The 26,044-nt window shown below is 30.8% G+C and overlaps 1 pseudogene; it reads right to left on the bottom strand.

The window, feature by feature from the left end:
• LOC125870139 (WD40 repeat-containing protein HOS15-like) overlaps positions 1–17,984 on the bottom strand; it is a 44,821-nt pseudogene extending 26,837 nt beyond the window's left edge.
• Between the last annotated feature and the right edge of the window lie 8,060 nt (positions 17,985–26,044).

Below are 26,044 nucleotides of genomic sequence, written 5' to 3'. Positions count from 1 at the left end.
GCTTTTTATTAGTCAAGAAATTCGTTGATGGTTTTCTTGCAGGTAAAAAGACAAAAACGATTATTTTCAATATTTTTCCGTCGGCTAATTCGTAACAGCACTGTATAGGTTACTAAAATAGTCATAACGTTTTACTCAGATATTGGATTGACGTTAAACTGGCGCGGTTGGAATGTAGATTCAATTACCTTTAATTGGATAGGTTATGACTCACGTAAATCTTAATATCCTAAGAGATATGGTCGTTTAAAGTTGACCTAAGCAGAATCTTACTTCAAAACTTAATGAAACTTCAAGAACACTTATCAAGAACTCATCAAGAAAAGAACTCTAATCTTTAAATTTCATGAACGAAATTACGCTGAATAAATCATGATTGGTGTGCGGGTGAAATAACCCAACTCTATGGCAGCTTACATACCTTAATGGATTGAATCCTCAGTGAAACTTGCAAGCAATTCCTTACGACGACGACGAATCTAGCTTTTTCCTCCTTTTCTCTTTTCTTGCGTTCCTCCTCCAAAACCTTAGCTCTATTTGGTAAATTTCTAAACTGATCTAATTCAGTTTAGACCCCTTATTAATTACCAAAAACGAATTAAAATAAAAGGGTGAGGAAAAGACCAAACTACCCTTTAAAATCCGGATTGGACATTTCCTTAATCCAACAACCCAATTTCCAAAGGGTTATATCTCACTCATACGAACTAGGAATCACGCAAACTTGGCGGCGTTAGAAAGATCGTTCCAAGAGCTTTCCAACCATATCTATAAATACTCCTAACTCATCCTGATCTAGGAGTTATGATCATTTGAAAATGACAAAAACTCAACTTTTCTTGCTTACAATTTTCCAGATTTCCCTTGAACTTTCCAAAAACTAAAATTTCCAGATTTAAACTACATTCTAATTATTTCTAGAGATGTTACAGAATCATATTTTCGCAATGCAACATCAAGCAATGGACCTGTGTGGGGTTGGATAACAACAGTGAGAACATAAGCAAAATCAATCTTTACTCAGATATGAGGTAAAATATAAAGAATAATTGAGACAGAACACCTGAATGAAAATCAAATTGCTGCTTCGATTCTCCAGACTTCACATTCCAAACAACGGCAGTTGTATCAATACTACTGCTAAGGAGATAATCACCTTTCTTGTTCCACTTCAAAGAGATGATTGGCCGTTTATGTTTGTTAAGAGTACTAACCAATTCCCCTGGATGAAAAGTCAGTAAGAGAAAAAAAGACATGAAAAGTGGTGGCAATTTACACATTCAATCTTCAAAACAAGTTTTTCCTCCATGCTCCTTACTAGATCGTTTCCAGATTCTTGCTTGGCCATCATAACAACCTGTCGCAAGCAGGGTACCCTCGCTCTGTACAAGAAAAAGTCATATAAACAAGATCAAATAAAAACAAGAATGTAACCACAAGCAATGCAGTCAAGTTATGTAACATCCTTGTTTTTCTGAGTTGCTTGACTTTCCAAATGCTTCAAAACCAAAACATTTGGAGGCCTCCTTCGAATAGTAGAATTACATGGACCATCTCCAATAGTCCAAATTCTAGCACTGGAGTCTCCAGACCTAATGTGATATTACACATGGTTAGCTATAAGAGTCAACTACTCTCAACCTTTTAACTAAGAGAAAAAAAACAAAAGTATGAATATGAACATCAGTTGATTCATAGACGAGAGCAAAAAGGAAAGAAATGGTACTAATGCTTACCAGATGCAAGCAATATAATGACCCTTCTCAACTCCAAGCACAGACAAAAACCTAGCATGAGTTAAGAAACAAGAGATAATTGTAATGTTAGTATAGAATACATAAAACAAAATCTATATATTAGATCACCTATTGAGAAATAATGGCGAACCTTAGATGTATGTCCTTCCAAAACCATTACATCACTCCTTTCTCTGTCCTGTTCACGCTCTTTTTCCTTCTGTTGTTTCTCCGTCTCCCTTTCTCTTGCAGGTTCTTGTTTGTGGTCAGCATTCACCTTATCCTTCCTCCTAGGTTTATCTTTCTGAAGTTTTTGGTTTTTGTATTTTATTATTTTTTGCAGCTCATATACGTTCTTTGTAATGAGATCCAAAGGCTCATCTTCATCCATATTGGTTTCATCCTGCATTCCGTAGTTATTATTGGTTAGTTCAAAGTTATAAAAACATCTAATCTTCAAATAGAAAAATTAGAATATCAAAATGTTTGCCTTACATTACTCAAATTTGTTTCCAGTTCAAGATACCAAATACCCTATTGCACAAATTTAATAAGAGCATCAGGAGGATCTAGATGTCCATACATTGTGCTTTGAAAATTTTTATGGTGGTTAAGGGATAAGTATGAGGTGGCATACAAAAGTTGTGTGAGGCTGCTTTCAGAATTTGACAAATGGATTCTTGGGTCCCATTTCCAGAAAAAATGGGCCAAAGTTCCTTCTCTCCCTTTGTTTTTCTTCAGGAAAACACTTTATTGCATTACTTTAAAATATGTTTCAGATGTCCATAAGACACCATTGCATCCGTTACAACACAACTTGGGAAGGCGAAATCCCAAGAAATCCTACTTATACATAAAATAGAAATATTTGCTAGATTATGAGCTAATACATTCCATGTTCGAGGAATATATATAAGCTCAATTTCTTCAAAAGACTTATCAATCGCCAGACATCCTCGCAAATGGTCTCTATTTCCCAAGATGTTATCAAATTCTTTTGCAACATTTGTATGAAATTCTTTGCATCTGACAATATGTGAACCTTTGACCAACCACTTTGTAGTGCTCTTTCAACAGCTTCCAGAATTGCTAGTGTTTCAATAGTTATGGCCTTCCCTACAAATTGAATAGGGGTACCAAAGGCATGAAGCAAATGACCATAGCTATCTATAGCCTCCATTCTAATGCTTGCTTTTTCCTTCTCCCTTTGTAGACCTGCATTTATGAAAACAAAAACCCCATCTCGGGCCAAAGTAATAGTTACATCATAAATCTTGTTTGGTATAGGATTCACAACTGCCGAATTTTTCACAACATCATCATATTCATGTAAATCAAATAAAGCCTTATTTACTACGTCATTAGGTTCATATGTACCACCATTAAATCATTATAAATTTCTCGCTTTCCACATTTTCCATAAAAGAGAGACACTCTATCTTAGTAGCTCAATGGATTCTGGATATTGACATGTATTACAAAATAAGTCATTCCGCCATATTGTAAAATTCATAACATTTTAGTTTCTACATTAGGCCAGTTAATGGGGACCAGCTTCCATACTAGTTGTGCTTTTGGGCAACTGAAAAGCATATGATCAACCGTTTCAGTTTCTAAGACATAGACCCTACAAACGTCACAATGTTGATGCAATCTCTTAGAAATATTCGCACTAACAGGAAGGACATTAAGAATGCATTTTCTAAGGAAATGTTTGTATTTGTTTTTTTATTTTAAGTGACCATAAGGAAGTCCAAAAAGATTTTGGGAAAGATTGACCACTGGCTTGAGGTTTTTCGGTTCTAGGGTCAGTACTATTAGCTAGGCTTTTTGCTAGATGATAACAAGATCTTACCTCAAACTTTCCTGAATTTGTATAATGCCAAATAGCTTTATCAATTTCCAGTGCTAGATATTGGGATAGACAAAATAGAGTTGATATCATTAGGGCAAAAATGGTGATGAAGATCTTGAATATTCCATATATGATGGTGTTGATCTATAAGGTCGCTTACCCTCAACTGTGGATTTATTTGTGTATGTCCTTGTAGGGGTTTGAAACCAATCGAATTAGGAATTGTTGCAACAAATCTCGTCCCCAGATAATACTTTTCCAAATTCAAGAACTTGACGAGGGAACATCTTGCACTTAAGAAAGAAGTATTTGGAAAATATTTACTTTTTAGCATCCTCTGAAGAAAAGAATCCTCTTGGTTAAAATCCTCCACGCAAGTTTTGCCTATAGGGCCTTGTTAAATAGTTTCAAATCTCGAAAACCAAGGCCCCCTTTGGACTTTGCCTCACAAAGTTTCTGCCATTTTTCATAGTGCATTTTCCTTTTCCCCTCATTTTCTCCCCACCAAAAATCAGAAAAAATGATAGTAATCTCCTTTCCTAAGTTATTTGGAAATTGAAAACATGATAATGCATATGAAGGAATAGCAGAAAATACTGACTTCAACATGACTTCTTTGCCTGCAGGGCATAAGAAACTATTCTTCCAACCCTTTATCTTAGTTTTAACTCGTTCTTTGATAAACTCAAGCATTTTCTTCTTTGATCTTCCAACTACCGCAAGTAATCCTAGATAAAGTCCCAAATTATCTCTATGTATTTGTCCTATCTCCACTATAATATTATCTTTTTCTTCCTCGATAGTATTTTTGCTAAAATATATTGAAGATTTTTCAAAATTAACTTTCTGTCCTGAGCAAATTTCATAAGTACTTAGAATTTCAAAAAAAATTACCTCACTTTGAGTATTAGCTGAACAAAATAAAAAGGAGTCATCAACAAAGAAAAGATGATTTACCGTAGGACCGCCCCTTCTTAGGCTTATTCCACGTAACTCTCCTTGCTCCTCAGCTTGGTTCAAAAGCCTGGAAAGTCCTTCAGCAAATAATATGAACAAATATGGGGATAAAGGGTCACCTTGTCTTAGTCCTTTACTAGGTGACGTGTCTCCCTTACTTTTTAACTTTTTCCCATTATTCATCTTTTCAACTTCTTGTTTTTTTACCATTATTTCAAATTTTGCTATTTTTCTTTATCTTTAAATAATTTAAAAGTATGAAATTTAGCCTAATTCATCATACTCCTAACATTTAGTATTATTTTTCTATCCTATAAAAATTATCTAAATTACTAAAAATAGTTATTAAAATTATTTATCAATTAACAAAATTAAACTATAATTTTTTAAATTTTAATTACCCTAACAATTAATTCTTTTTGAAAGTATAAACAAAATTTGTAAAATTGTAAAAAAATATAAAGAGTAAATTAATAAATTATCATTTTTATTAATAATTTCTTAAAGAGCGTGTAAAAAAGTAAAATAACTAATACGGAAAAAAAGGAGTATAAAATTAATTTTTTTTATCTCGATAATTTCATAATTTTCTAGTTTCGTAAACACTTAAATGTATCAAATATTCTCCAATAAGAAAATATAACAGAAAGACTATCTGATAAATAATTACATAAGTTTTGTTACTATTTTCATGTAACCCAAAATCGAAAATCATCCATAAACTCCTCAATTATATGATATATATTTATTCTTGAAATTCAAGCTATGTGAAATTTAATTAATTTTTTCAAAATATTCTTTTATTATTATATTAGCATGAAAAGAATTGCAACTTATAGTGTTTGTTCAAAAATATAACCTTCTCACTAAGTTGTAATTCCACCAAAAAATATTATTAGTTGCAATTCGTATCATGTTAATATAATAAAAAAATAATTTTATAGCTTGAATTTTAAGAGAAAAAAAAATTAATAGAGAGAGTAAAATGAGAAAAAAAAATCAATTACTTATATTTTGATTTTGTTGATTTACAAGTAATTTTAAATAACTATTTATTTATTTTCCTTTAAATAATACAATTGATTGTGTATGAGGTTAAGAACACAAATCTTAATCTAGCTATTTTAAAATACGTAATTATTTGACTTTAAATCTAAATTAATATTAATATATTTATTCTATTTGATTTTTAACAAATGAATATTATGAATTATCAAAACAATAAAGAAAATAAATTACACATTTAGGATTTACTATTGTTTATTGAAGAATTGGAGAAATAATGCGCAAAAGAGATAATGAAATACTAATTTTAGGATATTATTATTTTTATTGTGTAATGAAATATATTAAATTTTTAATAAATTACAAAGTACTCTACATAGAGGGGGGTAAATGAAAGGTGAGTGGAGTGAGAAAAGAAATGAAAAAGTTATAAAGACAAGGGATCTATAAATTTTTATCTATTAAAATAATTCCTCACACAACTATGACATGGTGTGCCTCAACCACCATAAAAATTTTCTTGTGCTCTTATTGATCCTAGCCTTGTATCCAAAATTAAATGTTGAATGTGTGAATCCTGAAAAATTATACTAGCAAAACCAGTAGACCGATTAGATACTATTGTACTAGTCCATCACAATCAAAGTCAAGGTGTCCTATTAGCAAATCATATTCAATGAAGTAACCACTTGTATTAAATTATCTAAAAATGTAGAGATTGACACAAAATCTAAATGAGTAGTTTAAATTTGGTAATATATCACAAACACATTCAATTCACTGAATTCAAAACTTATTCTTTTAGTTGGCGAATGGACCAAACCTATTTAACTCAAATGAACCCATAAACTAAATGATGAAAATTATTTATGTCCTAAGCCACTATCAAACTTTGAGGTTGAGAGACTGTTTTCAATAGATCCTTGGCTCATAAGAACACTTCGGTTATAGAAAAATGTTTACTTTGTAGAATTTAACATCATGTAGCGCCCTTGCTTGAACTGTCTAGTGGTATAACTTCAAACAAAAAAACATCAAGTAACAACATCAACATACCTAGGGGTATGTGGGGAGGTTAGTGTATACGTAAACCTTAATCCCTACCTTGTGCAGATAGAGGATCTAGTTTTCAAACTCGAATCCTCTCGGCTCAAGTAAAGCATATAAAGGCAATTAAACTCGGATTCAGGACATTTCAGAATAGAAACACAACATCAATTAAACTTGGATAGATGGATTAGGGTCTGAAGAAGAGAATCAAATTACCCTATTCATTGAGGTATCAGAAAACAATGTAATTGTGGAAGTCAAGGCTTAAAGAGCTAGGCCATTGCTGTGAATTGTTGGCGGCTTAAACTAAACAAACAAATGGATTAATACTACATCCTCTCATATATATTGTCACGCTCCGAGCCTACACCATGGACGTGGCCGGTACTCGAGAATCATTGTTGTTCTTCAAGCGAACCCTTGGCCTGGCTCACTGCTCAGTGGAAGACTTACTCAACAAAACAAGACTTCAATTTGTAAAGGTCAACTCAAAAATCTCAACAATAGATAAACTCAAAATTTTTTGAAAATATTTAAATAGCCATAAGAAGGAAACTCAAGTCTCAAAACATTAACAAGGGAATGGGAAAATACTCCTCAACTAATATTTTTTGTGAAGCCTCTAATAACTATAATAGATATCGGAACAAGACCCATGACATCTTAACAAAAACTGGAATAAAATAAATGTGGAACCCTCCGGAAGCAAGGAGAACACCAAAGCTAGCTGAAATGCAAGTGGTACCAATGAAGAGCCCGTTGATGACCCTGTACACCTGTATCTGCATCATAAAATGATACAGGTTGAATGGCGTCAATACATTGAATGTAGGAGCATACAAGGGGAAACTAAAACATAAGCACTGAATTGATAACCTGGGAAGACGGACTCACCTCATCTCAACCCAACTCAATATGAAAGCAACAATAAGAGATGCAATATTTGATACATTATAAAGCAAGAGATATACTCAATGATGTATAAAAATATAATAAAATACTATTCATTCTTAATTGGGAGATTCTCTAACCGATAACCATCACTATGAGCTATGTGTTGATATAGCGTCTCACCCACGCTGCCAAAACTGTCATATACCTTGCCGGGGTATAGAAAGCCTCAACTAAGTGGATCCACTAAGTTGTGCTTAAAACCAATAAGGAATCATCTAAAATGTATGACCCTTTACCTATGAAGGCATATATGGTGTATGAGGATTTTGAGTTGTCTGAATTCATCCCCGTATCGGTGCTCAATACGACTCCCAATAATGCAAAATCCATGCTCATATGCTTTAAAGATAACTCTTTCTCAATTGAGATAATTACTCAAAGATCCTCTTAAAAGAGGTGATGCTTAAGACTCCTCATAAACTCATTTAAAAATCAAGGTTTCTCTTGTTTAAATGTAAAAGTGTTACACTTTTGAATACTTAGTTCCCTTCATCCTTATTTGAAACATAAAAGTCAACTCTCCTCATTCTCAAATTCATTTACTCAAGTCTTACATCAAGTTGTAGATAATTGCAAAAGATTTCTCAAAAATGAATCAAAAGGACTTCCTTGAACTTTACTCTTAAATTTACCTTGATTTGAAATGTGAAGTTAAGAGCTATGATTAGAATATAGTATCTCTCAACGATTTATGACGACTTAGATAGTTAGTATTAAGAAGAGAGTGAAGACACGATTTGAAGAACATTGGTGCGACGTGGAGAGGGGATTAAATTTTTGGTCGAGAAAAGATTTTCAAGACAGAGGACTGTGTATCCTGTTGCGGAGAGGGGGGTGATGTGAAAAATTTCAAGCGTCTCCGCGACGTGGCCCTAGACTCAAATATTTGGCCGGTTTCTTTCTTCCTCTTCCAAACTCACATTAATTCAACACCCAATGCAGTTTCATTGAAATCTCAGCCATATTTTATCAATAAACACGAACCCAATGCAATTTAATTAACATCTCACTCAAATTCTATCAACAAACACCACCCATTCGCAAGACCCTCACCTCAAGAATTCAAAACCTCCATTGCTAAGGAATGGAGTTAAAACTAAAGAACTTTAAAAAAAAAACTCAATCAATCAACTTCAAGACGAATTCAAGGATAGAAATTACATGATTGGCGTGAGGGAGAACAAACCCAACACTATGAAAGCTTACATACCTCAAAAAACACTTGTTCTTGGTGAAATCCCCAAGTTCTTGAAAGAATGCTTGAAACCCTTCTCCTTTCTCCTCTTGAACTTGCTTTAAAATCCACGCTTTTGGAATGCCAAAATTAAATTAGAGTCTGATTAGACCCTTAACTTGGGTTGGTAAAACGTAGGTAGGCCTTTAGAAGTAAGGAAAAGACCAAAATACCCTTTCCTAAAATGGATGAAAATTCTTAACTAGAGAGGCTCCACTTAAACAGGCATAACTTCTTACTCCTAGCTTGGAATTTAGCAAACTCACTGACGTTGGAAAGAAAACTCAAAGATCTTTGATTTGATACTTTATGAGCTACCTAATTCTTCATATGCTAAAAGTTATGGTCCTTTGAAGTTGACCCAAAATTAAAAACTGATCGAAGTTCGAGGTGTTACATATATATATAGAGGGAAAATATGGATAAGTGTGAGTTCCAAAATGGCATTTCAAATGAGTTGAATTACTAAACTACCCTTCAAACTCCAACAAAAAAAATGTTTTTTAAAAACTTTAATCAGACAATTTAATAACTTGAATCAGTAAAAAAAATTATCCAGACCTAAAAGGCAAAAACAATATGATACCATCTCTAGGGAGTCATTTTGTGTTGCATATCTCGAGTTTTAAAATTTCCTTATAAATTTCTATCATAATTTTCTCTTCGAGACAGATTTAGAATTTAATTGAGATTTTAATTAAATTTGATAGTAAATCCCAACACATTCAATTTAATGGATTTGAAATTCAGTATTTATATTATTTTAGAGGATGAATTGAGAAAACCTATTTAATTCAAATGAATCGATAAATAATTAAACGAAAAAAGTAGTTTGTGTCCTATATTTACACTAACTCATATTAATTAACTATAGTTTAAGTAAAAACATTAAGGTGATAATTTGAATTAATTAACTATAATTTAGTGATAAAATGGTAAATGAAAACACATCTCAATGTTTGTTATATTAATGTAAACATCAAAAGTGGATATACTTTTAATTATCTAAGCTATATACTAGATTCTCCAAGGGTTGCGTATTGGTCGGTTTAATTAGGTATTAAAGTTTAGTAATTCAATTTATTAATCAATGATTTGTATATATGCTTAAATTTTATAGAATCATTAAAATTTCAATTCACCAGTTGTTGATTATTACCGGTTTAACCACTAAAATTTTACATTAAAAAAAGATCAATGAAAAGTACTTACTAGAAATAAGGTAGCAAACCAAATGGACCACATTGCATGCATATGAGTTGTTAGATTATATATTGTTCAAGAACATAGACAAAATAATCGATTTGGGCCCTATTACAATAATGGTAAGTGAGAATTTTGGGATATATGAAACATTAGGATTGGAATGGTGTTCGTTCCAAAAAGGCATTTTAAATGACTTGTTAAATGACTAAACTTCCCTTCACGCTCCACCAAAAAATATTTCTTTTTAAAATGTTAACACCTAGTTAAAACAAATATTATGTTGCCAAGAGTTGAATCCTTACATTTGTTTACTCATATCTGGCTACATTCTATTACCAGTTGACACCATTTTGGAAAATTTTCTAAAAGGTTGCGATTTTTCTGATAAGGCACAATAAACATATGATCATACTACCCTTTATGGAGGGTTCCTCACATTTTTAAACACTCAATTTAGTATATACTTTTTATATTTTATTTATTTATATTCTATTTAAATCTGACATCTGTTCACACTGAAGGGTTGTAACTTTTCCGTAGGATTGTCACTTTTTCATAGAGTTGTGATTTTTTCAATGAGTTGCAACCTTTCCGAAGGGTTATTTACTGATAAAGCACAATAAGCACTTGTTCATATTGCCATTTGTTAGCTATAAATGTAGGAGTTTCCTCATATTTTAAATTACGAATTTCTAAATTTTCTATTCTTCTCTTCTTAAAAAACTCTACATATGTTGAGTGAGTTTCAAAGTTCATTTAAATTTGAACACCCCCTAACTTGAATATTCAATTACTACAATATCCAAACTAAAAACACTCAATTCAGTATATCTTGTTTATTTTATATTTATATTTAGTTATACTATATTAAAAGTAGAACTCCAACAATACAATAATAACTAAGCTATGAATTATACAGTAGGGAATATAATGTATATTAAAGAGGTGTAATTAAGAGATTTTAAGAATGACTTTTGTTTCTTTACATATCACAACTAATTTTCAAATGAGAAAAAAATCATAAAGAAAAAAATCATAAAGAAGAGGAGGAGGAGGAGGAGGAGGAGGAGGAGAAGAAGAAGAAGGAGGAGAAGGAGGAGCAGAAGAAGGAGGAGAAGGAAAAGGAGAAGGAGAAGGAGAAGGAGAAGGAGAAGAAATGTAATTGGAGGCCATAAAGAGGTGTCACATCACCCTATCTAAATCTAGCTTTATATTATAACTAGATATAGATGTATTTAGCTATTGATTTCACAACTTTCAATATACACACAATTAGTAATCATAAGAAAATTTACATCCATTATTCGTAGGAACTTATACTTTATTAGTCCATTTATAATTGTTTGCTTAAATTTTTGGTTCAATAATATTAACATCATTTGAAAAAAATGGTGCACTACATAGTTTGACATTCATGTGCAATGCACATGTGTCAAAACTAGTTAAATAATAAAAATGCCTATTAAAGTAAATCTCCTATATTCATTGGTTTGATGTGAATACACATAAGTTTTTACCCCTACAAACAATTTTCTGTCAAACTTTTATTTTCTAATTAAAATGGTTAGTTTGAATGTTATTTTGTTTTTTTCCTAAAATAATAGCTAGTCAAAGTTCAACATTACTCCGATCCTATCCTCTCTAATCCAATGCATCAAACACTATTTAAAGGAAAAAACTAATTAATTTATGAGATTTTAGTATTGGGATACACTTCATTTGTATAATTAATAACTACCTATTAATCCAGTCACTCTATCCCCTCTACCCCCACTCTCACTATATATACCCTACTCTCCTCACAAGTCTTTACCAAGTAAATGCTAGGCCCTACCTCCCCCTACCACCCCACTATACATAAATACTTTGTACTTTCTATTGCCAGTATCCTTCATTTCCTCTATCTCATATACTTGACTGATTTTATTCAGTGGAAAAAATGAAGAAAAAGGGTAAGATTAAGCATCGATATTTGAATCCTGAAGAAGACAAGCAACTGCAGAAGCTAATAGAGAAATATGGAGCAGAGCACTGGTCTCTAATCTGTCAATTGATTCCAAATCGATCTGGAAAATCATGTAGGCTCAGGTGGTGTGATCAACCTTCTCCTCAAATTGATGATCAACCTTTTACTTCGGAAGAAGATGATACTATTATCAAAGCTTATGCCAAATTCAGTAATCAATGGTCTTTGATAGCCCATTTTTTATTGGGTCGAACTAATAACACGACAAAAAATTATTGGAAGTTCACCCTAAAACGAAAGCACCCTTACATGTCAGAAGATTTGACATTCTAAAATCCTCAACCGTTGTTGAAGAGATCGCTCAGTGTCAGGACGAGTACAAATCCAGGTAATTTATATGAATCTGACTTGAGCAATTTAGATTTTTCAAAGTTCCCTCATTTGTTTCATTATCCTCCTGTTGCCCCACTCGGTAGAATTTTGCCTCTTTCAGTAATTTCACCATTAATGTCTAATCCATCAACATCTTTGAGTCCATTTGAATCTGATTTGAGCATTTTGGGTTTTTTCTAGGTAACCTCAGTTGTGTCTTTATCCGCCCATTACCTCATTAGGTGGAATTTTGCCTCTTTCACCAATTTCACCAGTAATGTCAGATCCATCAACATCTTTGAGTCTCTCTTTACCTAGATTCAGATCTAGCAATAATTTGAATTGGGTGAACCAAATTGAGCAAGTAGTTCAATTGACACATGTATCGTCCTCTCAACCCACTATAAATGAGTCTCTCTTTACCCAGAATCAAATCTAGCAATAATTTGAATCGGATAAATCAAACTGAGCAAGTAGTTGATTTGTCTTCTAAACCTACTACATCTCTGAGTCTCTCTTTACTCGAATCCAAATCTAGTGACAATTTGAATCGAGTAAATCGAATCGAGCAAGTAGTTGAATTGGCACCAGTATTGACATTTGAACACACTCCATCAATCTTTATGCTCCATGTTTCAATAATTCATAATTGGAGAAATTGTTATTGAGCTCATAATTTTTTATAGTTTTGCAAGATATGGTATGAAAAGAAGTTAAAAATTATAAGTCAGAGTTTGAGAATGGAAGGGGTTCAATGAAAACAAAAGAAACAAAGGATGTCATGGTTAACAACATTGGTGTTTTCAAAGATTGAGTAAATATTGAATAAGGAGAAGTAAAATGGAGAAATCATAATTATTATTTTCTTTAAACGTTAGTTGTTGTTTTTATAGTATCTCACTAGATTTTAGGATGAATGTATGAAAAAAAAAAAAAGAGAAAACATATTTACATTCATAAGAAAAGTAGGGAAAGCAACCCAACCAAACACCCTCACCCACCCCTACCTCCACCCCACCCAAAAAAGGAAGAGTAACGTGTGATTTTTTGTTTTCAAGAAAAGTGTGAGTTTTCTTCTCCCTTTTAGACTGGGAAGAAATCTCTATAAATAAGGGGTTTTCTAACCTAGAAAAAGAATTAGTTTTCTATTCGACAATTTCCCACCCAAGTATTGAGAGAGTTCGGATGTGAACTTGGAATCATTGTAGAAGACTACAAAGTTGTTGTCTATCTTGTGGATTCGCTTGACGGTCTTTCTAATTTGTGGATTCATTTGAAGGTATCTGCTCACGCTTTAAAAGGTAATTCTTTAATTAAATTTTAGCAAGTTTATGTGTTCTAGCATAAACGATTTGATTATCTATTATTCATGTAAGAAGTATAATTTTGGTATGCTTCCGTTGTGCATATAGTTTTCCAACATTTTATTTTGAAATAATTTAGTTTATCTTACCATTAAAAGATGATTTACAGCCATACACATGTGTTAATACCCAATTAAGTTTAATTAATTATATAAGACAAAATAAAAATATATTAAAAGATTTATTTTAATAAATAATTAAAAAGACAATAAATATTAGTTATAATCTAAAAGGAAGTGAAGTTAGTAGCTTAAATAAACTAAAGGTGGAAAGACTTATTAGGGTTGCCATCAATTTCTTCTTGTATGTGAGTTAATTCTCAAGTTCTATCTCATTTATATATCAATTGATGAAATCAAAGATGCATGTTGGGCATTCGTAAGAGTTGTTAATAAATTTAAAAATAGACAAGTGAGTGAGACTTTCTTTTATTAGGATGTTCAACTTGATTCTGAAGGGTGTATAGATAACTTTTTATGGAAAGATGGTCAACTCCGGATTGACTACAATATTTGATGATGTCATGTTTTTTGATAATATATATTGAACGAACAAGTATTCTGTGATTTATAAATCATTTATTGTAATAAATCTTCATTGACATAATATATTTTTTTATTGTGTTTTTCTATTTGAATCTTTCAATGGTTATTCTTGATATTCTTAAAGTCAATGGAAAGTATTACTCCACATATTATAATTAACCAAGCTCGAGCAATGCCAATTTCTATCAGATAAATGATGCCGAGTATCAGACATAGATTGTGTCAATATCACGTAGCTAATAATGCCCCATCTCATGATTTGAGTTCACTTAAAAATGACAAGGGTTCTTTAAAACTTGAAAAATGCATGTCTTAATGTGATTCTATTATTGAATTTGAAGAAACATGAAAGATGATGCTTATAATGTACAATTTAAAAGAACGTGGTTGGCTGAATAATTTTTACTATATTTGACACATGTGGTCAACAACTTTTAATAATGTTGTGTTTAGTGCTAGATGAAAAGTGACTTCTCAAAGTAAAAGTACTAATCCCATACTAAATGAACTTGGGCATCCAAGCACTTATTTGCATATTTGAATGATTGATTATGAGAAAAAATTATTGACTAAGTANCCCCCCCCCCCATCCCCACCCAAATAAAAGGAATAGGTATATAGGTATCGATAGTTCAATTGAATACGAGTAAACAAACCACATAACACTTGAGCATGTATTTGACAGTTAAAAAGGGTAATTTTATTAAGAGTCCTTATTCATCTCATGTGTCCAAGTAGACATAATGAGTTCACATCCATTACATGTGTCCATTCAAGTTGTGAAGAAGACGCCCTTGTTCAACATCACATAGCTTCACAGTAAAGTCGAATGAAGCACTACCCATTAGCTTCATTCGGCTCTACTGTGAAGCTATGGGATGCTGAACAAGGGCGCCTTCTTCACAGCTTGAACGGACCCATGTAACGGATGTGAAGTCATTATATCTACTTGGACACATGAGATAAATAATGACTCTTAATAAAATTACCCTTTTTAACTATCAAATACAGGCTCAAGTATTATGTGGTTTGTTTACTCGTATTCAATTGAACTATTGATACATATATACCTATTCCTTTTATTTAGGTGGGGATGTGAGGGGAGGGGACTGAGAATAAGTTAATTGTATCGTTCTTGTTGAATGTTTTTGGTTTTTTACTGAGTAGGTTCTCTTCCGTTTTGAATCCAGGGAGTTGTTTACTCTGTTGAATTTAGTCTGAACGAGGAATACACACACGAAAAATTGTTCAGAAGTCATATCACCAAAATATTTATGGGCTAACACACACGAAAAACTAAGAGAATCGCCTGATTCCTGTAATTGACGCCTAAATTGCTAAAAGAGAAAAAGAAGAAACAGACTACTTTGTGTCTACAGACATTTATTTAAACTTTTTAAACTCCAAAGAGTCGATTGATTCTTAGTTGTTTCTGCCGCGGATGCGGAAGGCCATCCTAACAATAAGGTCTTCCCTGTCTTGGGAAAGGGTCCTCCCCTTTTCTTCCAGGGTTTGAACTTGGTTAAGGAGTTGTTGAATGCATCGTTCCACCGGGTCTAGAAAAATATCAGGCACATGCTCTAAAAAGGCATGAAGTGTTTGCTGACGTTCGTGCCTTTTTATTTTCAACATTTATTATTCTTTGATTAACTTGAGAAAGTATTTGACACTCAACTCTTGGGGTTTTAAAATTCATTGGGGCTTTAAGTATGCCTTTGACAACAAACTTCAGAGGTAAGTCAGCCCCAACGCACTGAAGGTTGTAAACTAGCGAGCAATAAAGTGAGTGAAGATCATGGAGACTAGAGTTTATATCCTAAAAGGGGAAAAAAGCTTTAGGTGATTTCTTCCTATCTACCTAAACCTAGATAGCTAGAGTAAACGTTTTGGCCCAATGGAACGCAAATCAGTAAGGTCAGGAAGGAATATATTGACAAACATGAGATGGGCGAGCGAATAGCTGGTGAGTTATATAAAGGGGAGGAAGTTGTGCTGCCGAGGAAGGGGGTGTCATGGATCCAGGGAGAGGATGATGAAGAATGAAGGGGGTGTCTGGCAAAATATAGAAACTTTATTGCTTAGCTATGAACAATGATCGAACCATAATCTGCGGCACTGATGTGTAATATATATGTAATCGAGAACCTAGTGCTACCACCACATGTGAAAGAAAATTATGATAGAAAGAATACTATAAACATGACTGGTAACAATAGATAGCATACCTTGCCAACAAACTGTTGATTCGTATCGTATTGCTTGTAACAACACCAGTTGGACTCCTTTTGATGGTAGATATCTCCTAAAAAGATAATAGTCAGCAGCTGATGTCTAATTTGTTTAAGTGAATCAACAAAGAAAAAGAAAGAACAAAAATAGATACTTTTTGATGTTCTCTGAAATCATGTAAGCAGGCATCTTCTTTCATGCTCCATAGCTGCACATAAACAATGAGTTACTGACCAATTTATTTTAAATAACACAATAGATATTCCAAGTCTTAGCGCAGGAAAAAGTGAAGCTAAGATGCATTAACACAACTAAAAAATTAATTCAGAACAGTAAATAGATATTCAAGGGTACTTAGAAGACCGTAAAAGATAATTTTCTGAAACATGTGGAGGCAAGAGTCTTCTTTAGCTGCTGCTTCAGAAGGTTAGGATAGAAATTACCTTAAATGTGGTATCGTCATAGCACGAAGCCAGCAGAGAACCTGAGGGGTCCCACTCGATAGCATTGATTTCATACTGCAATGGCAAAGTCAACAACCCTTCAGTGTTCCAATAAAGCACAGCTTCGGTGTTCAACTGGTAATTCAATTTGAACTTTGCGCAAACAGTGAATTATTTAGAACATCATCTGGTTAATCTATAATACATCAAAGAGATAAAGAAAAAATGTATATTATGCCATCAGTGGAGCACACCTGATATCCTGAGAATCTCTTGACTGGTAATGGACCAACATAGATTATGCCAATCAACATCAAGTAATGGACCTGAATGGGGTTGTATAACAATGTTGAGAATATATACAAACTTATGAATTTAAGACAAAACAAGGGAAACAAAACAACTGAATGAAATTCAAATTGCTGCATCCATTTGCTAGACCTCACCTTAGAAAAGTACAAATCAACGAAAGTCAGCCCAAAACAGGCAGTAGAAAACTCTCATTCCAATCAAGTGTCGTAACATTCTTGTTATTCTCAATTTTTTGACTTTTGATAGAAGAGTTACGTAGACCATCTCCAATAGACGAAATTCTAGTAGTAGAGTCTTCATACCTAAATTGATATTACAGATGGTTAGATATAAGAGAGATGATTCATTAGACAAGTCTAAAACTACTCTCAACCTTCATAAAATCTCGGTGCTTATGATGGTCATTTCCAAAGTCGTAAAATCACAAGAGAATTAGAAACGAAAGTAGGAATATGAACATGATAATTCATAGACGAGAGACTAAAGAAATGGAACTAATGCTTACCCAGATGCAAGAAAAGACCCTTCTGGACTCCAAGCACAACCAAACACCTGGAACAAGAAAAAATTGTAATGTTAAAATAGAATACAGAAAAGATATGATATTTATATTTTTTTTCCTATTAAGAAATCATGTTGTATTAGGAGAACTTTATAAAGATGCGGTCAAACCTTAGATGTATGTCCTTCCAAAGTCGTTACATCAGAACTAGAAATTTCATTCGACAGAGAGGTTGCGACTGTGCTGATATTCATAGTCTCTAAATCTGTCTTGCAACAAAAGCAAAAATTTAATGTCACAAGACCAACAAAACTTGGAAGATCACTAAAAGTTACTGAAATGAACACGAAAATGGAAGCTTCTATCGTTCGTCATCCAGAAAAAAGAAAAGCAACAAGCAGTTTAACTGAAAATGAAACAGAAAGCACATGACAATTGACACGGATTCTTAGAGGCTAAAAGCTAGCACAAAAAAGCAATCCTTTTTACATTTGTGGTGTTTGACCAAAAAAACACAAAACAAAAATTATTTTTCTACTGAAGTACTTTTTTGGTAAAAGTTCTTTTGACAAAAGTGTCTCTAGATCTAAATAATATTAATTTTCCTACCTTTGAGGTACAGAGACTATTACTGATAAACCCTCGATTCAGAAAAAGATTATACACTAAAATGGTTACAGTATAATATTAACTTTCATAGAATTTAACTCTTTTAACAACAACATAAACAATGAGGTCCGCAGAGGGTGGTGTATACGCAAGCCTCAAGTAAAGCATATCAAAGCATCTAATAGAAACACAACATCAAAATCTCCATAAAAAAATAGTTCAAAAGAAGATGAAAATTGAATTATTGAATTCAAGTAGGAGAAAATCGTAGGGTAAGGAAGTCATTGTTGTGAATTGACGACAGCTTAAGAAAACAGACAAATGGTCAATGGATTGCTACTACCTGTGATATATATAGAGGAAAAATATGGTAAGTGGGAATTTTGGGAAACAAAGCATATATGTATATATATTCGCAGGAATTTGTCACAAATCTATAATAGCACAATGAAAGACTATTTTATATCTAGAAATACAAATAAATAACTCAGAATATAAACTACAACATAATTTATAAATGAATAAAGAAGAATACGCAATAGATGAAATAACATATGAAAATTATGACGGATTAAAAATAAAGATAATATTTTCTAATCTAGGAAGAAGATATAAGAAAATAGGTGACAATATAAGTTTAATGTTAGAAAAAGAAACGGTAAAACTAGAAGATGGTTTAACTGCTATGATAAGAATAACAAAAGAAAATGAAGAAATAGATAGAAAAACAGAAATTGAAAAAATAAAACAACAAGCAAAAAAGGAAGTACAACAATTAGAAGAAGTAAAAAATACTAAAATAATAGAACTAGAAAAAGAGCTAGCAATATTAAAAGAAATGTATGAAATTAAACAAAAAGAAAAAGAACAAAAAACAAAATTAGCAAATGAGATAATTAAATTTAAAGAAAAATTGCAATTACAAGATGAATTAGAAGAAAAAGAAGAAAATAACCAAGATAATCTACCCGAAATAAGAGTTGATGAAATAAACGATGATGATCTAGAACAACATTCGGAAACAAGTGAAACATATACGGAACTTTTAGCAAATATAGATAATACAAAGAATTTAGAAGTAAATACAGAAGACGTAGACATGGACGAAAAACCTAGCACATCAGGAGTAAAAAACCCAAAAAATTTTAATCCAAAATATTATAATAAAAATTATGAACAATATAATAAAGAAAAAACTACATGGGATAAAAGATTAAATAAAAAATGGACGCCTAAACCAATAACTGGACAACATGAATTTTTAGATTTAGACTGTGTAGCAGACATAAATAAAACAATCCAATTATGGGTAGGATACATATCAAAACAATTAATAGATAACAAGATAGTAATAGCAGAGGCACCAGGATACATAGAAAGAACAATTATAGGAACAGTAAAATTATGGCTACAAAATTTAACAAATGAAAGCTTAACAACTTTAAGAAATAATAAAAAATTTGATGGTGAAATAGCCACTACAACCATGGAAATATTATATAAATACGAAATAGCTATAAGAAATGAATTTAGTAGTATGACAACAGAGGTAGAAGAACAAAATAAAGAAAAAATCATAAATCGGAATCTAATGACAAAATTAGCAATATGTAATATGTGTTACATAGATGAATATACATGTGCATTTAGAGAATACTATTATAAAGGAACATATAGCATAGAAGAAGGTAAAGAAATAAGAAAATTATATTTTACAAAATTACCAGAACCTTTTAATTCAAAAATAATAAAAAGTTGGAATGAAGCAGAATTAACAGATACCTTAGGAGCTAGAATAAAATTCTTACAACGATGGTTTATAGAACTATGTGAAAAACATAAAGAAGAAATAAAAATGGAAAAAATATTAGTAAAAAACTTGGCATGTTGCAAAAATAAGACAGCACCCCAATTTGGTTGTACGGATAGATATTATAAAAATAAAAAGAAATATAATAAAAAATATAGATCAAAATATAAATATAAAAAACCAAGAAGAAGGTACTATGTAAAAAACTACAAAACCAAAAGACCATATAGACCAAAAAGAAAACTAACGGAATGTACTTGTTATAATTGTGGAAAATTAGGACATATAGCTAGAGATTGTAAATTACCTAAAAATCCAAAGAAAAAACAAATATCAGAAATAATAATAGACGATGAAAAATATACACAAATAGAGTACGTAGATTATGAATTAGAAAGCAATGATAGTATATATGAATTATCGGAAAATGAAATAGAAAATAGCTCAGTAATAGAATCGGATAATGAATACGATATCAATGACTGAAAAAGATATACAAATAATAACTAAAGAAAAATATCAAGATGAAGAATCGACAGAACAAAAAATAATATTTGATAATAATATATTTGAGCAAATAAAAGGAAAAGAATTAGACCTAAGTGTAGCAAAAATATTCGAAATACCAACAATAAGAAACTGGTTTAAACGACAAAAAGAAGAATATTACGTAGTAAGTCAAAGAGAACATATCATAGATTGCAAATACACTAAAGGAAAAGCTAAAATACCAATAATAAATAAACGAATAATAAATAAAGAAATACAAGATATTAAGGCTAAAAATCCAATTAAATATGTACATTTAGGAGGAACAGAAATACTAATAAAAGCATGTTTTAGAGAAGGAATAGATACACCCATAGAAATATACTTAGCAGATGATAGAATTATACAACCTATAGAAAAAAGCATAATAAGTGCGGTAAAAGGTAACCTCATATACCAAAAATTTAAATTTATAATAAGTGCTAATTACTCAGTAGCAGTAAATGACAGAAATATAGATAAATCATTAGTATTATATTGGAAAATGTCAGGAATAGAACTAGCCCCGGGAAGTAAAATATTTACAGCTAGATGTAAAAACTTATATGTTCTAACAACAAAACATAAAATAACAGCAAAAAAGAAAATAGATAAAATAAAAATAGAAGATCCCTTTGAAAGGATAGTTACAGTCATAGATAAAAATGATTATGGTTATAATGAAATTGATATAAAAGAAGATTTAGAAATAGTAAAAGAAAGACTAAGCACATCGAAAAGAATAAACAATGAGATACCCCAAATATCATAAAAAATGAGTACCTCAAGGAGAATAGATAAAACCCTACAAAAATCAATGGAAGAAGAAATAAAATCACATCATTACTACATAATGGAAATAATGGAACAACGAAAATATTTAATATTAATAGATACAGGACGAGAAGAAAACTATATTACAAGAGAATTAGTGACGGAAGATGAAATAATAACTATTGAACAATCATGCCCCGAACTACCAAAAGCATTAATGTATACCGAAGAAACTACAGAAAAGAAAATAATCATTAGAGGAATACCAATAGTGATAAAATTCAAAATATACCAAGGAAATGAAAATATCATTTTAGGAATAAAATGGCTAGAACAAGTAAAACCATATAATTTAGAAGACAAACAGGTAACAATAAATTATGAAAATAAAAGAGTAATAATAAAAAGGACTTTAGTATAATAAAAATATGAAAATATATATACTTGCAAAGATAATAATAGAAGGATATTACAACTGATATTATACACCAATGATAGATACGGGCGCAGAAGCTAATATATGTAAATACAATTGTTTACCAGAAGATAAGTGGGAAAAATTAAAAACACCGATAGTAGTAACAGGATTTAATAATGAATGAAGCATGATTACATATAAGACAAAAAATATAAAAATACAAATATGGGATAAGATATTAACTATAGAAGAAATATATAACTTTGAATTAACTACAAAAGATATGCTATTAGGAATGCCATTTTTAGAAAAATTATACCCTAATATAATAACAAAAACACACTGGTGGTTCACGACACCGTGTAAACAAAAAATAGGAGCAAAAAGAGTAAATAATAAAAAACGAAAAACAACAGAATGGATAAAAGGAAGTGAAAAAATTACACAAAAATTAGAAAATATAAAAGAAGAAGACCCTAAAATAGAATTAATTATATTCTCTATAGATAAAGTAAAAATAATTCAAGATAAGTTAGAATTATTATACTGTGAGGATCCTCTACAAGGATGGGAGAAACATAAAACAAAAGTAAAAATTGAGTTAATTGATAATAATAGTATAATAACCCAAAAACCATTAAAGTATAATTTTAATGATTTAACCGAATTTAAGATATATAAAAATGAATTACTAGAAAAAGGATATATACAAGAAAGCAATAGTAAGCACACAAGCCCGACATTTATCGTAAATAAGCATAGTGAACAAAAAATAGGAAAAAGCAGAATGGTTATTGATTATAGAAATTTAAATGCAAAAACCAAAACATATAATTATCTGATACCAAATAAAATACTAAAGATAAGACAAATACAAGGATATAATTATTTTAGCAAATTTGATTGTAAATTAGGATTTTATCCCTTAAAACTAGCAGAAGAATCTAAAAAACTAATAGCATTCACCGTACCACAAGGCTTTATTAATGGAATGTATTACCATTTGGATATAAAAACGCACCAGGTAGATATCAACACTTTATGGACAATTACTTTAAACAAATAGAAAATTGTGTAGTATACATTGATGATATATTATTATAATCAAAAACACAAGATGAACATATAAGATTATTAGAAAAATTTATACACATCATAGAATATTCAGGTATAAGTCTAAGTAAAAAGAAAGCTGATATAATGAAAAATCAAATAGAATTCTTAGGAATACAAATTGATAAAAACGGAATAAAAATGCAAACACATATAGTACAAAAAATAATTAACTCAAATGAACAACTAGACACAAAAAAGAAATTACAATCATTCTTAGGACTAGTAAATCAAGTAAGAGAATACATACCAAAATTAGCAGAGAATTTAAAACCATTACAACAAAAATTAAAGAAAGATATAGAATATCAATTTGATAAAAAAGACCAAATACAAATACAAAAGGTAAAATTATTATGTAAAAACTTACCTAAACTATATTTTCCGGATGAAAACAAAAAATTTACTTATATAGTAGAATCAGATGCGAGTGAAAAAAGTTATGGAGGAATATTAAAATATAAATATGATGGCAATACGATAGAACATCATTGTAGGTATTATTCAGGAACATTTAATAATACAGAAATAAAATGGGAAATAAATAGAAAAGAACTATATTCAGTGTATAAGTGTTTATTATCATTTGAACCATATATTGTATATAACGAATTTATTATAAGAACAGATAATACACAAGTAAAATGGTGGCTAACAAGAAAAATACAAGATTCGGTAACAACAAAAGAAATAAGGAGATTGGTATTAAATATATTAAATTTTACATTTACATTTGAAGTAATAAAAACTGATAAAAATGTTATTACAGATTACCTATCACGACAAAGCTACTCAGACTGAGACTGAGGAAGAAGATACAATTGAAAAGATACTCAAAGCCATTACTACACTTTGTTCAAAAGTGGATAGTATGGACAACGAGATACAAAAGCTAAAGACTGATGAAGATAATATGAAGTCTAAAGGTAGTTAGCAGCATGACTATAAAAATGCAGAGCTACGTCGATCGGAAGTCGAAAAAAACCCAGAGCTAAAAGGAGACGATGGGAAACTCCTTAAAACCCATAATGTTTGTTTAAATACAGCTGCAGGTACAATCAAACAAGTTAGCGATAAACAACATAAAGATGCGAACTTAAACCAGTTATTCGCAAAACCATTTACCCAAAGGACACCTAGACATATGTCCATAGAACCACAAACATCTACATACGCAGATAGTTTGCAAAATCAAAATGAGAAAAAGACATATAACTACATCACACGAACCTATATCGAAAATATACATAAAATCCAAAAGAAGGATCATATGGGAAAAAATATTTAATGATAACGAATCGGAGGATATATTAAACCAATAATGGTATGAAATAGACTTACATGATTTAGACTATGAAAGAATAGAATGGTACGATTTAGAAATAAATTCAGACTAAAATGAACTACGAATATTTACAATATTAGACAGAATCTATGAAAGATATAAAACTATTAGAACAATAAATGAAGGAAAATTTATATATTTACCAAAGAACCCAAGATATGTTATATCTAGAATATATCAAAAATAATATTAATGAAATATTCAGATTAAAATAACTATCGGAAGAATATTACAATAAATATTATTATATTTTACCATGAATTTCACACCTAATATTAAAGAAATATCAAGATTAAGATACTTAGGAAAAAAATATTACAATAAAATCTTTAAAACAAATCACTCACCTGCCACACTACCACCTACCACACTACCACTTCCATGAATTCCTCAACTACCAGTTCCGCACTGAAAAATGGTCGAAGTTACAAGATATAAATCGTATTGTAGAATTATATTTATTTTTAAACCTAACCCTAATTTTATTAGTACGTATAATTTAAATTTTTCATGTTCGTTTTGATTTGTTAGTGTTTTAGGTCTTTAAGCTTACAATACCTAAACCCTTATTTTTTAGAAGTTATAATTTTCGAAACCTAAACACTAATTTTATAAGTACGTATATTTTTTTTAAATTCATCATGTTGGTATACATATATAAGGTCTGACCTAAACACTAGTTTCAATTTTTTTTAAGTGTATTTTGATTGTATTCATTTCTCAAAGATTTCTTTTGTCAATTATTTCTCGTTAGTATTATTCATATATTTTTTGGTTAGTTTGAACTTTGAAGTTCGTCATTGGTTATTTCATGTTTTTTTCATATGTATTTAAGATTATCATATGAATCTAATGCATCTAAACAACGGAGAGCACTAGTTGTAATAATAAGCATATTCGAAAGAGCGTTAAACTCTTTCCAAGCATTAGTAATTGTCGTTGGAGTCAATATCGCTATAGGGATTTAGGGACGTTAAATTATCTCTAATATATATATATATATATTTAACGACACTTAATTAATGGCCGCTAACACTCAATTTTAGTATTGAACAAGTTGATAACGATAGTATAAATATGAATATCTATTTAAAGTTGATTAGTTAATAATATATGGTCTGAGCCAAACCTTTTATCACCACATAAGATGAAAGCCTGGATGAATGGATTCTATAAAATTAAAAACAATAAAAGAATTAGTGAGTTGGCTAAATTTGTTTGGGGTCATTTGTGTTATAGTAAGGGTATATTTTTTAGAGAATATACCCTTTTCATTTCTCTTTATTTTTTGACTTTCATTAGATAAAAAGAGTATATTTGGGTCATTTGTGTTACAGTAAGGATATATGAGAGCTACTTTTGTGACAACGGGTATGTCAACTTTAAATCGCGAAGTTGAAGGGTATAGCATACCCTTTTCTCTTTACTTAATTTTAATTTATTTAGTAAGCTAAAATTCTTTTAAAGTGTTCCAAAATTGTTATATTAAAGTTGATAGTTTGAAATAATAATAAATGTTATATATTAGGAGTTTGGACCCAAAAATAGTTTGTAATTATACACATTTTAATTTTTAACTATTAAAATTTGTGATTCAAATAAGAAAATTTAAATTAAATTGAAACCCCTGCTACTCGCACCGCACTACATCAGCTTTTTAACAGACTACTTCAATCTTCCCCTCACCACACCCGCTTTGCCCCATTGTCATCTCTAA

The sequence above is a fragment of the Solanum stenotomum genome, chromosome 7 (assembly GCF_019186545.1).
Source record: "Solanum stenotomum isolate F172 chromosome 7, ASM1918654v1, whole genome shotgun sequence".
Taxonomy (NCBI): Eukaryota; Viridiplantae; Streptophyta; class Magnoliopsida; order Solanales; family Solanaceae; genus Solanum; species Solanum stenotomum.
The sequence above is the reverse complement of the archived record's forward strand: the minus strand, read 5'-3'. Positions and strand labels throughout refer to the sequence as shown.